This window comes from Coregonus lavaretus (genome assembly GCF_964263955.1).
Source record: "Coregonus lavaretus genome assembly, chromosome: 26".
Lineage (NCBI taxonomy): Eukaryota > Metazoa > Chordata > Actinopteri > Salmoniformes > Salmonidae > Coregonus > Coregonus lavaretus.
Genome location: NC_140013.1, coordinates 37,593,409 through 37,610,001, shown reverse-complemented (window position 1 = coordinate 37,610,001; position 16,593 = coordinate 37,593,409). Strand labels below are relative to the sequence as shown.

At 43.1% G+C, this 16,593-nt stretch overlaps 1 protein-coding gene across 3 annotated transcripts in view; it reads right to left on the bottom strand.

Moving 5' to 3' along the window:
- LOC311101422 (myelin-associated neurite-outgrowth inhibitor-like) overlaps positions 1-14,250 on the bottom strand; it is a 62,799-nt gene extending 48,549 nt beyond the window's left edge. For all 3 annotated transcript variants that reach the window (XM_084142565.1, XM_084142566.1, XM_084142567.1), the window contains exon 1: positions 14,100-14,250. The gene's annotated coding sequence lies outside the window, so the exon portion shown is untranslated. The remainder of the gene's footprint in view (positions 1-14,099) is intronic.
- Between the last annotated feature and the right edge of the window lie 2,343 nt (positions 14,251-16,593).

Genomic DNA, 16,593 nt, shown 5'->3' with positions numbered 1-16,593 from the left:
TGGTGAGCCTCCACAATGGATTATTAGTCCACTCAGACAGGCGTCAATCAGACAGGCGTCTCCTGTGCCACACATTTTTAGAAATATATTTGCCACTGCTCGACCAACAGCTTATCGACCAAACAATTGACTAAATGGGGACAGCCCTAAAATAATGTGGATGTCAATGCATAATACCATTGTGTAGAACTATTAAAAAATGCATTATTCTTAAATAATTATTTTATTATTCATAATTATTCATTATTCGGCCTATACCTACTACTTTGTGTAGCCGTTAGTGATGCAAAAGACCTTACGGTTTTCAGATAGATGGAAAGGCAATTAAAATGTAACTACAAAGTAGCCTATGCCTACCTGGCAGAGCCATGATTATTTGCATCAATCCAGTGGCCATTTGTTTTGAAACCTCAATCACAAGCGTGCTGCAGAAACACAGCTAGCAAAACACAACTGGCTGGCTGGTGTGCGTCTGAATTAAAGGGTAACTACACCAAAACATTTTCTCAAAAATTGTCCCCTGATGTTTAAGCATTGTGGTCGACTTAGAACATCCAATTGTGTTGTTTTTCTATTGAAAGTGTATTTTTGAGAGCATAAACCCCCAAAAACTTACAGTCCTTCTCCCCGCATTTTACTTTTTATTTTCGTGGTATCAAGTTTAGTTTTTTCAAATTGTGCTCTCTAGAGGATTTCGCAGAAAATAACACATGGCACGCTGAAATCTGCAATAAAATAAAGTGCAAAAGTTATTTAAGTATTTTCTTTGCTGTTACAGGAAATCTATCCAAATGGATGTAAGAACACAAGGGCATGGTAATTTAAGAAATGGCTAGTCATTATTTGGCTGGTTCTGTGTGGAATGCATACACATTATGGGACACAGGCCAGGTCATTATAAATCACCACATTTTTATAAAATAGATTGCCACAAACAAATCATGTGCTGGTGCCACCAACTGAAAATGTTGGTAGAACCCTGCTAAGAACCCAAACGCACATTCGCGTGTAGCCTACTGCCTTGTGCGGATTGCTGCGCTAATAATGTTAAGAAATAGTTTATCAACATTTTAAGCGAAACATTCTGATCTGTTGCATCAGACTCATTGTTTAAATTTAATTTTTTATTTTTTATATAGGTCTACTGGTTGTATGAATTTGGGATCTATCGTCCCAGAACTGTCCCAGTCTGTTTGGGCTATTTCTTTCTCGACAAGTTGACCAATAGAATAGGGGGATAGTAGATTGACATAGGCGGCGTGTCCATAAGGCTAGTCCATGAAGCTTTCCCTAAAGCAAATTGAATTAAATTGGCAAAATGATATAGCCTAATTAGCCTACTCCTGTCTATTCAAAAATAAATGAAATCATTCAAAATAGGAAGACTTGGCCACCGAGGATCATTAGCTTCCCCTAGCCGTACTTTATTTTTTGTGTGGATTGTTTGAAATCGTATTGCCTACAGTTGGAAGGAAAGGCAGCGTACGCAATTTGGGCAGCGCACGCAGCAAATACCAAATAGATTATTGTTGAGTTGCAACTGTCAGTGAAAAGTAGAGGCCCAGCAAGGCATGTCACAATATTTCAAAATTCAATGGCTATTGCTGTTAAGAGAAGACAATGAAAATACTCAAATCTTGTATTTTTGTTATCACATTTCGCAACTTAATTGAGCGAACAACTGTAGGGCTATAGCTTATTGGCACCAGCGGCGAGCATCGGCCATATCCCCGGTGAGTGCACACTGCGCATATTCACTCTTTATCATAGTTGGGTCAGAGCTACTTAAGTTTGTTTTTGGACAATAACTTCCTCCTCCAGTTTAGATGGACGTCATATTCAAATTGTGTCTCATCTTCTCGTAGGCCTATTATGTGGACAACGTAGTTTTTATTTACCTGTTTGTCAGTGTCAGCAGAGTATGCTACCCTGTAATTTGTTGTATTAAAAAAAGATTCTGCTAATGTCTCCAGTCATATAAAGTGTAGTAGAATTGCATGAAATGTGTTTATAAAAAGGCCAAATCTTTCCAGCGCAAATAAAGAACCGTATCTGATATAGCCAATAGCCTAGGCCTCTACGGCTATACACGCTCAGTATTTTTTTGCGAACAGTGATTGAGTTATATTATTAGCCTAAATTATGACCATTTACTCATCACATTACGAATAGTTGGCTTACATACAGTACTAGTCCAGGTGACTACCTCATGAAGCTGGTTGAGAGAATGCCAAGAGTGTGCAAAGCTGTCGTCAAGGCAAAGAAAGGGTGGCTATTTGAAGAATCTCAAATATAACATATATTTTGATTTGTTTAACACTTTTTTGATTACTACATGATTGCATATGTGTTATTTCAGTTTGGATGTCTTCACTATTATTCTACAATGTAGAAAATAGTAAAAATAAAGAAAAACCCTTGAATGAGTAGGTGTGTCCAAACGTATGACTGGTACTGTAAGTCTGCAAATGCAATGATGCATGGAATGCTTTATTATAAAGGTGCATTTTTATGGTGAAAATTAAGCTTATCTATCGTCCCACAACTGTCCCAGAGTCTGTTTGGAATAGGCTATTTCTTTCTCGCACAGAACGACAAGCTAACCAATAAAAATCGGTAAACCTTTCTACTATGGGGGATAGTAGATTGACATAGGCTAGTGATTTGGCTGTTCGTTACTCGTCTTGTTGGCTGAGGAAAAGTAAATGTGGACAGTTATTCTAACACCTTCAAAGTCATTGCATCCTCGACTTGCATGTGCTGTTAAGATTAATTACCATAATCTAAATGCGATTTCTGTCATTCTGAGCACCGTGGGTGGACGCCCTAATCAGGGTCCGGCACATTTCTCAAATGTCCGGTAAATTAAAATGCTGCCGGTCAAATGTCTGCCGCCACATTTTCATAACGGAAACCCTGCAAAAGAGGCCTATGTCTCAATGGGATTTTTTTAATTTTTTTTTATAAATAACATCTCCTACTGGTGGTTCAAGTTTAAACACTGTGTGGCTGTGAGGGACTGGAGTTCCATCTTCACTCACTGCAGGCCTCAGACACACAGTACAGTTAATATGAGAGGCCGTTGAGAAAACCCTCTAAAGACACTGGTGGCTGGAGACTAGTGGAGTCACACGTACACTAAATCACAAGCCTTCAGGATAACATGCACACAAGACAGTAGCCTGCAACATGTACTGATCAATCCTTCCCCTCTTTCACTCTCCTTTTCCCTTCCCAGAACTAACTCTTTCAGTGAGTGAGTGAGTGCGAGAGAGAGAGAGGCAGAGCGCGAGAGAGAGCGATAGATAGAGGCAGAGAGGGAGAGAGGCAGAGAGAGAGAGGCAGAGAGATAGAGAGCGATAGATCGAGAGAGAGAGAGAGAGAGGCAGAGAGAGAGAGAGAGGCAGAGCGCGAGAGAGAGCGATAGATAGAGGCAGAGAGGGAGAGAGGCAGAGAGAGAGAGGCAGAGAGATAGAGAGCGATAGATCGAGAGAGAGAGAGAGAGAGAGGCAGAGAGAGAGAGGCAGAGAGATAGAGAGCGATAGATAGATAGATAGAGAGAGAGAGAGGCAGAGAGATAGAGAGCGATAGATCGAGAGAGAGAGGCAGAGAGAGAGTGCGATAGATAGACAGAGAGAGGCAGAGAGAGAGAGAGGCAGAGAGAGATGGAGAGCGATAGATAGAGAGAGAGAGAGGCAGAGAGAGAGAGAGGCAGAGAGAGATGGAGAGCGATAGATAGAGAGAGAGAGAGGCAGAGAGAGAGTGCGATAGATAGACAGAGAGAGAGAGAGAGGCAGAGAGAGAGAGAGAGGCAGAGAGAGATGGAGAGCGATAGATAGAGAGAGAGAGAGGCAGAGAGAGAGAGAGGCAGAGAGAGATGGAGAGCGATAGATAGAGAGAGAGAGAGGCAGAGAGAGAGAGGCAGAGAGAGATGGAGAGCGATAGATAGACAGAGAGAGACAGAGAGAGGCAGAGAGAGAGTGCGATAGATAGACAGAGAGAGAGAGAGAGAGAGAGAGAGGCAGAGAGAGATGGAGAGCGATAGATAGAGAGAATAAATAAGGCCAAGTATAAATTATTCAGCTGCTGACTGCTGAGAGGAACACTGTAGCAGCATAGCAGGCCAGAAGAGTCTGTGTTACTCAGTGGGAATCCTGTGTGTTCCACTGTGCAGTCCTGCTGGTTAACTAGCCACCGCTGGCCAAAGGACAGGTTCAGAGGAAGCCGCTGACATACACACAATTAGTTGACTCATGTGTGTTAATGCTGGGCTTGAACCTGCACACTGCGGTGGGTTCTCTAGACCCCAGGTTCCATGCTAAGTGTCATTGATTGGAATTGAAGGAGTGAGAGTGGACATGAAGAACAGAGAGATGGCAGGGCAGAGTCACTGATTGGAACACACTCAACCAGATGTTCCTCCCTCTCTTTCCCCCTTCCATACTCTACTCTTGGTTTCTCTCCTTCCCGTTTGCCGCCTCCTCCTCACGGTATCCATGGTGACAACTGGCTCACACTTGATAAAGGAGGTTGTCAGTACAATCTAACTGCAGTGTTTCTAATTCAATAACAGCGGGAACCAACCCACCCACTGTGATACCACTAACCTACCTCCACATACATAACCATAGCCTAACACACAGATGCTACCATTACTGTTGCCACTCAAATCCAACATTAAATACGGTCTTAAACAAGAGAGAGATGGCGCCGGAGAAGATGGCTGCCGTTTTACAGCCCTCAAACCAATTCTACTATTAAGTGTGTTTTTTGGCGTTATTTGTAATTTTTTCTGTACATAATGTTTCTGCCACCGTCTGTTACGACCAAAAAGAGCTTCTGGTTATCAGGACAGCGATTACTCACCTCGTATTGGACGGAATTTTTTCCCCCCTCTCTGGTAGTTTTGATAGTTTATTGTTCATTAATTGGCCAGAGATTCTGCTCAACAGTCATGTTCAGTAGTCAGGAAACAGGGGAAAACCTCTTGTAAAATGGAGTGAAACATCTCTCTAACCATAATTCTACCAACACCACCTCCTTTCTCCTCCCCTCTTTCTGTCTACCATCCTCTTACTCAGTCATCCCCTCCATCACCTCCATCACCTCTCCACAGAAACCTACCTCCACCTCTCCTTTCACACATTCAGTACACATGAACAGAACACACAATAATCATCCTTTCACTCACACACACACCAGTGGACAGGACAGGTGGCTAAACTAGCTCTGGAGGTCCCAGGCCAGGACCCCATGGTACCTCCCAGCTGTCTGAATAGAAAGACGGGTGAAGTGAATGTGTGTCAGAATATGACTGTGTGTGTGTGTGTGTGTGTCTGTGTGGTGCAAGGGGTGGGGGAAGGGGAGTGTCTTCACCAAACAGCCCTTTGTTTTAAATGGTTGATGTTGAGTGTTTTTGGCCACTTGGTTGTGAAATGCTCATTCTTCCCCTAAGCCCTCCATTCAGCAGACCACTACCTCCGTTTGTATAGACTATTCTTCACAGGACCATTACACTGAACCAACACAGCAGAAACAGACGGAGAGATCTTTAAATTCCTACAGGCATTATGAGTGATCGACACCTTTTTGTGTGTCAGAGCTACAATTCACACAACTACCATGTCACAAAACCACATGATGGGGCATATCAGGGGGGCACGATTAACTTCAACACACCTGATCCCCAGAATCAGCCGAGCGGTTAGGGGGACTTTATTAAGCGTTAACACTCTCTGTGGCTTCGGGGCACATCAATAACAGAGAGAGCAGCTGTTCCTAGCCCGGTGATGTGCATAGCTACATGCTAACAGCTACATGCTAACACTGGGAAAAAACACTTTGGGGTTAGGATTTATGTGTGTGTGTGTGTGTGTGTGTGTGTGCAGGAGCAGGTGTTTTATTTTAATTTTTTTACTGGCCTTCGGTTCTCTAGTGGGCCTAGTTGGTAGCTATGGAGGGGGAGGGGGAGGGTGAAGGGGGTAGTTGGAAGGGGTGATTACAGTGAAAGAATATAAATCTATCACGTACCAATTCTCCCCCCTCCTCCTCACCTCACCCAGCATCTGCTGTCTTGTGTTAAGGCATTATGTCATACTACTATTCACATACACTCCTCCCTCTCAGAAATAACCCTGGGCTCCGTAGCGCCAGTAGCCTGGAAATCAAATCAAATCTTATTGGTCGCATACACATACAGTGGGGAAAAAAGTATTTAGTCAGCCACCAATTGTGCAAGTTCTCCCACTAAAAAAGATGAGAGGCCTGTAATTTACATCATAGGTACACGTCAACTATGACAGACAAATTGAGAAAACAAATCCAGAAAATCACATTGTAGGATTTTTTATGAATTTATTTGCAAATTATGGTGGAAAATAAGTATTTGGTCACCTACAAACAAACAAGATTTCTGGCTCTCACAGACCTGTAACTTCTTCTTTAAGAGGCTCCTCTGTCCTCCAGTCATTACCTGTATTAATGGCACCGGTTTGAACTTGTTATCAGTATAAAAGACACCTGTCCACAACCTCAAACAGTCACACTCCAAACTCCACTATGGCCAAGACCAAAGAGCTGTCAAATGACACCAGAAACAAAATTGTAGACCTGCACCAGGCTGGGAAGACTGAATCTGCAATAGGTAAGCAGCTTGGTTTGAAGAAATCAACTGTGGGAGCAATTATTAGGAAATGGAAGACATACAAGACCACTGATAATCTCACTCGATCTGGGGCTCCATGCAAGATCTCACCCCGTGGGGTCAAAATGATCACAAGAACGGTGAGCAAAAATCCCAGAACCACACGGGGGGACCTAGTGAATGACCTGCAGAGAGCTGGGACCAAAGTAACAAAGCCTACCATCAGTAACACACTACGCCGCCAGGGGCTCAAATCCTGCAGTGCCAGACGTGTCCCCCTGCTTAAGCCAGTACATGTCCAGGCCCGTCTGAAGTTTGCTAGAGTGCATTTGGATGATCCAGAAGAGGATTGGGAGAATGTCATATGGTCAGATGAAACCAAAATAGAACTTTTTGGTAAAAACTCAACTCGTCTTGTTTGGAGGACAAAGAATGCTGAGTTGCATCCAAAGAACACCATACCTACTGTGAAGCATGGGGGTGGAAACATCATGCTTTGGGGCTGTTTTCCTGCAAAGGGACCAGGACAACTGATCCGTGTAAAGGAAAGAATGAATGGGGCCATGTATCGTGAGATTTTGAGTGAAAACCTCCTTCCATCAGCAAGGGCATTGAAGATGAAACGTGGCTGGGTCTTTCAGCATGACAATGATCCCAAACACACCGCCCGGGCAACGAAGGAGTGGCTTCGTAAGAAGCATTAAGGTCCTGGAGTGGCCTAGCCAGTCTCCAGATCTCAACCCCATAGAAAATCTTTGGAGGGAGTTGAAAGTCCGTGTTGCCCAGCGACAGCCCCAAAACATCACTGCTCTAGAGGAGATCTGCATGGAGGAATGGGCCAAAATACCAGCAACAGTGTGTGAAAACCTTGAAGACTTACAGAAAACGTTTGACCTGTGTCATTGCCAACAAAGGGTATATAACAAAGTATTGAGAAACTTTTGTTATTGACCAAATACTTATTTTCCACCATAATTTGCAAATAAATTCATTAAAAATCCTACAATATGATTTTCTGGATTTTCTTCTTCTCATTTTGTCTGTCATAGTTGACGTGTACCTATGATGAAAATGACAGGCCTCTCTCATCTTTTTAAGTGGGAGAACTTGCACAATTGGTGGCTGACTAAATACTTTTTTCCCCCACTGTATTTAGCAGATGTTATTGCGGGTGTAGCGAAATGCTTGTGTTCCTAGCTCCAAATGTGCAGTAGTATCTAACAATTCACAACAATACACACAAATCTAAAAGTAAAAGAATGGAATTAAGAAATGTATAAATATTAGGACGAGCAATGTCGGAGTGGCATTGACTAAAATACAGTAGAATAGAATACAGTACATACATATAAGATGAGTAAAGCAGTATGTAAACATTTTTAAAGTGACTTGTGTTCCATTATTAAAGTGACCAGTATAGCACTATACAATAGCACTATACTACATTCACGTTACAGACACACACGTGAGTGGGGTGCACCTTCTTGCCAGAAGGACTTGTGCCTCATCCTTGGGCTGAAAGTTTGAAACTATATTGGCCAAGCCATTTTAGATGCTGCCTAAATACAGTCTACATAAAAGGTTTTGGGTGGAGGGTTAATCCATGAAGTGGATTAAGAGAGATAATTATTACAGATGTGATTGCGTCTCTGATCCAGAGATAGATATTAACTTTATATTGCAGCCGCTTACATTCTGTTCCAAGTTCAATGGTATGTCCAAATGACAAGATGGCGCCGACAGACACTGTCGCCCTGTTTATAGACAACTTTGCAGCATTTTTTTGTTTGTCATTTCTTACATTATTTGCTAAGAACATTTATTGTTTTATTACCTACAGCTGAAAATAACTTTTGGACATTAGATTGGTGGTCAATCACCAGTAATTCAAGCAGAAATTTGACTTCCCTGACTTGGATCCTTTGTTTGAACTTCCCGAGGCAGCTCTATTCATCCCGGGGGCTGTACCAAAACGCTGACGCCAGAGAATAGGAAGAAGTGGAGCCCTAGTCAGACTCAGGCGGCATGCATACCATCCACCGCATTTTACTCGCTAAAGTTCAGTCCCTGGACAATAAAGTAGACAAGCTCAGGGCGAGGATCTCCTTCCAGAGAGACATCAGGGACTGTATGATACTCTTGTTTTATGGAATCATGGTTCTCTCCGGATATTTTGTCCCTGTCCATTCAGACAGCCGGGTTCTCCATCCATTGCGCAGAATACCTCACCATCAAATGCCGACCGCATTACCTTCCGAGATCATTTTCTTTGGTCATCGCCACTGCGGTGTACAGTACCAGTCAATAGTTTGGACACACCTACTCATTCAAGGGTTTTTCTTTATTTTTTACTATTTTCGACATTGTAGAATAATAGTGAAGACATCACAACTATGAAATAACACATATGGAATCATGTAGTAACACACAAAATCAAAATATATTTTAGATTCTTCAAAGTAGTCATCAAAGCAAAGGGTGGCTACTTTGAAGAATCTCAAATATAAAACATATATATATATATTTGTTTTTATATAAAAACAATTGTATCAATTTTTGAATAAGGCTGTAACCTAACAAATGTGGAAAAAGTGAAAGGGTCTGAATTCTTTCCGAAGGCACTGTATGTAAAAATAGCCTACAAATAAAAACATTGCAGCATGCAGGTAGAAAATATCCTGAAAAAAATAATCACATTGGCTACGCATGGCCTGTCCGCAAGGAACTTGAAACATTGTATCAACTATCAACTTGGTCCAGCCCAAAGCTTGCTCTAACAAACTTGCAACATTGTATAAAATATTCTGGGCCCTCAGTTTCCCTTGCCACTGACAGACACAGCTGTAGGCTATTTGCACAAGGGATAAGAAGTTATCAGGTAGGCCTATTTTGTGATGTTTCCACCGGATCAGAGCATGACATTTTTATTTTTTTATGCCAAGTGGTTATCGAAAGGGAGAGAAATAGAACGATTTTTCAAATAGGCTACATTGAGGAACTATTGTCATTCACAATGGATGTAAAAACACTGTTTACTTGCTGTTTGAGGTGAAGAAAACATTTATTTGAAAAGCTCCACAGCTCATTAGTGGTGGTGAGTTAAGACAATCAGAAATAGTATCAGATCCCCAAATGGGCACATTTATAAGCCTACATTTGCGCGCAGGCCAGGTAGCCTAGGCATACTTTTATGCATAATCAGGTGCGCGTACTTACTCAACATTGACAGGAGCACTCCAAACAAAACAATGAATAAATTGACAACTTGTAAATGGAATGAAATAACCCAAACTTGTTTCTCACAAGTGTAGCCTAGGTTTATTTATTTATTATGGGATCCCCATTAGCTGCTGTCCCAAATACAATGATTTTAGTTTTTTAAATATTTAGGACTAACTTATTCCTTGCCACACATTCTGAAACTAACTGCAGCTCTTCGTTTAAGTGTTGCAGTCATTTCAGTTGCTGACGTGTATAGTGCTGAGTCATCCGCATACTCAAAGCCAGTGGCATGTCGGTAGTAAAGATTGAAAAAAATAAGGGGCATAGACAGCTGCCCTGGGGAATTCCTGATTCTACCCAGATTATGTTGGCGAGGCTTCCATTAAAGAACACCCTCTGTGTTCTGTTTTATTTTTTAGGTACTTTTTACCCACTTTTCTCCACAATTTCATGATATCCAACTGGTAGTTACAGTCTTGTCACATCACTGCAACTCCCGTATGGACTCGGGAGAGGCGAAGGTCGAGAGCCATGCGTCCTCTGAAACACGACCATGCCAAGCTGCACTGCTTCTTGACACACTGCTCGCTTAACCCGGAAGCCAGCCGCACCAATGTGTCGGAGGAAACACAGTACAACTGGTGACCGAAGTCAGCATACAAGCGCTTGGCCCGCCACAAGGAGTCGCTAGAGCGCGATGGGACAAGGACATCACGGCCGGCCAAACCCTCCCCTTACCCGGACAACGCTGGGCCAATTGTGCCACGCCTCATGGGTCTCCCGGTCGCGGCCGGCTGCGACACAGCCTGGGATCGAACCCGGCGTCTGTAGTTACGCCTCTAGCAGTGCGATGCAGTGCCTTAGACCGCTGCGTCCCTCGGGAGGCCCCTCTAGCAGTGCGATGCAGTGCCTTAGACCGCTGCGTCACTCGGGAGGCCCCTCTAGCAGTGCCTTAGACTGCTGCGTCATTCCGGAGGCCCCTTTGTGTTCTGTTAGACAGGTAACTCTTTATCCACAATATAGCAGGGGGTGTAAAGCCATTACACATACCTTTTTCCAGCAGCAGACTATGATCGATGTCAAAAGCCGCACTGAAGTCTAACAAAACAGCCCCTACAATCTTTTTATCATCAATTTCTCTCAGCCAATCATCAGTCATTTGTGTAAGTGCTGTGCTTGTTGAATGTCCTTCCCTATAAGCATGCTGAAAGTCTGTTGTCAATTTGTTTACTGTAAAATATTTAATGCAAACAGAAATTACTGTAACCAAACAAACATTGTAGATGATAAATGATGGGAATGAACGGTAAATGTACTACTGGTGATACTTGTGAGCTTCCACAATGGATTATTAGTCCACTGAGACAGGGGTCAATCAAGACATGTGCCATACAGTTTTTATAACTTTTCTTTGCAACTGCCCGACCAAAAAATTATTGGTCGACCAACAGCCTATCAACCAAACAATCGACCAGTCGACTAAATGGGGTCAGCCCTACCAAATGCACAATCCTAGTCATATTAGTAACCCATCCTAGTTGTTGCGTCTTTAGATTCACCATCTTTCTAAGTCTAACGGAGAATGGTGTTTTCCCTTTTCCCTGCGAATTGCATTTTGGCAAATGTTTGAAAATGACGTTTCATTGCCGGCTTCATTACATGAGTTGCATGTTTTGTTAAGACGAATTCCCATATTCTAAATGTGATTTCTGTCATTCTCAGCACTGTGGGTGGACGCCCTGATGGGTTACTCACCCAATGCATACGTGTCTGGTAAATTTCTCAAATGGCCGGTAAATTAAAATCTTCCCGGTCATGTTGTCCAGCGCCACATTTTCCTAAAGGAAACCCTGACCACATGTACCAGGCTGTAGTTGGTGGCAGACAAGTTGTTGTTACTACAGAGAACAGAGGGAATCCCTAGACACACACACACCTCTCTGTAGCAGTGTCTCAGAGAGCAGACTAAACAGATGACTAGCCCACTGGTCACAGCATGGCTGGACGGCGTGACGGCGTGACTGACTCACAGACCCGGCCTTGGACTTCAGCACTTCTGTCCCTCTCTCTGCCTGGTAGGAGAAGCTCACCTTTTGGGGATACAATAGAGAATAGAGTGTAGGCCAGAACCAACCTCTCACAAGGCAAGAGGACAGAGAGGCATTTTCCATTAAAACTCTGATTTGGCAGACACTACACAGGCCGATGAGTGATTGTCACCAAGAAGAAGCAGCACTGTCAGGTAGGGCAAGGGATAACAAGGCACAGAGGTGGGCCAGCACACGCTGTCACATCTGACTGGACTAGCCATGGGTTCATTTCCAGGTGTAAAAGGAGGAACACAGGAAACAAATGATCCTGGAGTGGAACTAGGACCACACACACACACCGATTGTTGAGAGTGAGAACACAGAGAAATGCACTCATGGCCTGGTTTCCAGTTTCCATTCTGGCACCTCCGCCACGAGAACAGAAAGACACAGGATTGTTTCACCCTGGCACACACACAGTGAGATATGTTTAACAACACACACACACACACAAACAACGAGTCAAGAAGCACACACATCTTGCACTAGAACACAGATGATGCTGAGGACACTAACACCCAATGACAGCACCATTTCACCTAAAAATTAACAAGCAGTCAAGGGACATAATTGAGAAAAACTGGAATGAACATTCTGTCAACACTTAGCCTATTTCAAAATCCACATGCCACTATAATATCAAAACACACAACCCTAGAGATCAAAACAAGACATCAACAATGTTCTGAAGGCAGGAAGCTATTCAAATACACATCCTTCAGTCCTTGACAGGTGAGCATTCATTCAAAACACAAAGAGGACTAAGTAATTATTCTGCCTCTGATGGGACGATTCCTCCTGAATTGAGAGTAAAGGCTTGTACTAATCAACTGGTTCTATTCACTAGCAGAATGACCAGACAGCAGAGCAGTCTATTCCTGTCTCCAGTTCTTGGTCCTGTAGGCCCTTATCCTTTCTCTCTCCATGTGACAGTTTTATGGCTGCATTGCATTGTTTGAGCTGCCTACCATTGAAGCACACAACAATAAATAACTCATGCACACAAAGGTACGCCTACACGTGGTTTCTGCTTTATCGGGTTAAATCATTGTAGCTTGAGTGCTGTCCACTTTCTCTATATCGCATATTTTAATGGTTGTTAATCCAGGGTCTTTGCTTTGTGTCAAGGTATGCAGGTATGAATAAAAGGCACAATGACATTAATTGTCCCACTCACTTTGTCAATACTGCTTGGGCCATGAATGATTTTCAGTGATGCGTTATAACATTATTACCATAGTTATTAAGCCATTTATATACCAATTGACAAAATGTTCAGCATTTAAAATGTCCTCATTATTATGACTGTTGATTGCACAAATTCCCACACGGGTTATAACGCCAGCCAGTAGTCACAAAGCGATAAATCCCTATTATAAACCGGATAATCCGAAATTCGCAGATTAGGCTCACATCAAGACAATAATCCAGAAAGGATTCGGGCTGTTAACGTCTCTCTTTTAACACACATCTGAAATTGCTGATTGCCTTGTTAAATGAGAACAACGCAATGGCCACTTCAGTTATTGCAGGTTTGAGGACGGTAAACAAAAATTAAATTTCATTTTTTACAAAGCGCTTTCAGATAGTGATTTAGCTAAAACCCACATCCCGCAGCAATAGTTTAAGCGAGTTACGGTAGCTAGTTACAGTACAACATTATTAAACCAAACAGTTATGGTTTGACAAAAATGGGCACATAAGCTTCCGACACCATTTTGAAAAACCACTCTGTTCTTCACTGCGTGGAATGAAAAATGCGTGACCAGCGAGTTATTGAAAACTAGCTTGGCACTAGACAATTCCACCGCAATCACACTGGATCCCATCACGTTTACTAACATCGTTGCATCAGTCACACAATGTCCCTTCTCTTACAATCTGTCAATCGATAACTAGATTGGCTAGTTATTTTATCTCAAACAATGGAGGAAATGCATTTCATTTCGTCACACCAAGCTATCAAGTCCATCACTGAAATGTTATTTTTGTCCACCAACTAAGCTAGCTAGCTCGCTAATGCTAGTTATCCTCCATCATCATTGTATTTTCCGAGTCACATGCAATACCCGTGTCGGACAATTGACGGGAAAAGGGGGAGAGTAGAGATGACACAACAACAATATTTAGCGGGCGAGCCTTACCAATGTCTGATGGACAAATGTGGTTCTCTAAATTCCTTATTTTGTTCAGGTATCTTCAAGCTCGCTGGCACTGGCTATGTAAACGGTGTCGGAGCTCTAGCTTCTCACTACAGCGATTTCGGGCTAGCAGCGGCGTTGGGAACACCGCGGAGTGGGGGATGGGGATGCCGAGAGAGGGGGGATGGAGGGACTGGGGGGAGAGAGGGGCCAGCAGCAGGCAAATATTGGATGTTGATGGGTTTTTCAGGCTCGCAAGATTACAAAAGGACACCGCTTCTAGAACTACAATTTAAGCTTTAAAGGGAGTATAACTATATCAGTTTGGAAGTAGCTCATTTTGAAGAGACAATGAAAACTGATATTTGGTCAGGAGGATAAAGGAGGAACATCGCGGTTGAAACGTGAGCTAGATTGAGCAAAAAACGACATATCCCATCAACGTCTCTTCTTCTTCTTCTTCGATGAGGTTTAACAGCGGTTGGCATCCAATAAAATGTTGCATTACTGCCACCTACTAGACTGGAGTAAAACTCCCTTATACTTTGCCTGATAAAAAATAAAAAATACTCTACCATCTAACCCTACACTCACAAAAAACCCACCACATTACTTCACTAATTTAAATCTATTTAATCCTACCTCAGGCCAACAGCGTGAAAGGATGGGACACCCCCACTTAACACACCCTGTAACTCTTCTGAGTCTTGCACACCCAAATACCTCTCTGCAGCTGCCACCACCACCTCAATTTTCTGTGACTTACATTCCATCCCTGCAGTAAAGTTGATAACCATTGCTATAAATGCTAAAAGTCCAATCTTACTGAAGCATATATCACGTGTTAGCCTATCCCTCTGTACTGGTACAGCTCTACTACTCACACCACTCCTCTCAGGTTCCCTTCCCCTTGACCCATCTTCCTCTACTTTCTTCACTGCCTCAGCATACGACAACTTCTGCACTACTCTAACCCTGGAAACCTCAGCTTGCCTCTCTCGCACCGGACATTTCTGATTCCCAGCCACATGGGCACCGCTACAATTAACACATACCACTACTTTCCCCAATGCTACACATTCCTTTGTCTCATGCCCTTCTGCACACTTCTCACACCTAGGAACCTCCCTCCTACACACTACTGCCACATGCCCATAAGCTTTCCACCTGTAACAACGTAATGTATTCGGCACAAAAGCTTGTACAGGATAGCTTAAATATCCTAACATAGGTTTTTGGGGCAAAGACTCAACATCAAAACTCAAAATGACAGACAACGACTCTTCTGTTCCACCACTCACGCCACCCTGTCTGCATCACACCAAACGACGAGCAACGAGCATCACAAACACCGTTCAGTTGGTCAACTTTCACATTTACCCCTACCCCAGTAATCACTCCTCTCAATGGCACGCTTTCCTTGAGAGCAAAACAATTAACCTCTTGTCCCCATTCGTTTAAGGCGGAGCGCCTGCTCCCTCTGACCAGCAGAAGCATAAACAATTATCACAAGACCACTTCTGGTTACCTTCACCGATTCTACAGCACCCAACTCTGTTTTCACCCACCCTGAAACCACAAATGGATCAGCCAAAAGGAGAGGGTCCACTTTTTCCAAAAATGTCACTCCTACTGTCACAAACTCATCTTTATCCTGACCCTCGGTGTAAGCCTCAGGCTCCGAGAACTTCACCACACCTACCACCTCCGATACTTCGCCCTCGTTCACTTCCATTTATCCTCCTGTCTTTGATCAGGCGTACAGCTCACTCTGCTTACACTTTCTACCATTCTTCTTTAACAAATAATTTCCCTTTTTTCCTCCATTTTCAACCAACTCAAGCTCACCCTCTTCCTCCCTCTCTCTCTTCGACCTCCTCTGCCTCTCTTTTTCCCTCCATTCCTCCTCCGTATTCCAAGTATATGTCTTCTTATGATAATACTGCACTTCTCCAGACATACAGTACCAGTCAAAAGTTTGGACACACCTACTCATTCAGGCTTTGTGAGGGCTATTTTACCAAGAAGGAGAGTGATGGAGTGCTGCATCAGATGACCTGGCCTCCACAATCCCCGACCTCAACCCAATTGAGATGGTTTGGGATGAGTCGGACCGCGGAGTGAAGGAAAATCAGGCAACATGTGCTCATCGTATGTGGGAACTCCTTCAAGACTGTTGGAAAAGCATTCCAGGTGAAGCTGGTTGAGAGAATGCCAAGAGTGTGCAAAGCTGTCATCAAGGCAAAGGGTGGCTATTTGAAGAATCTCAAATATAAAATATATTACTACATGATTCCATACGAATTATTTCATCGTTTTGATGTCTTCACTATTATTCTATAATGTAAAAAATAGGAAAAATAAAGAAAAACCCTTGAATGAGTAGGTGTGTCCAAACTGTTGACTGGTAGTGGTAGTGGTAGGCCTGATCCCCGACAACGATGTGACAGCCTATAGGGAGGAGGTCAGAGACCTGGCCGTGTGGTGCCAGGATAAC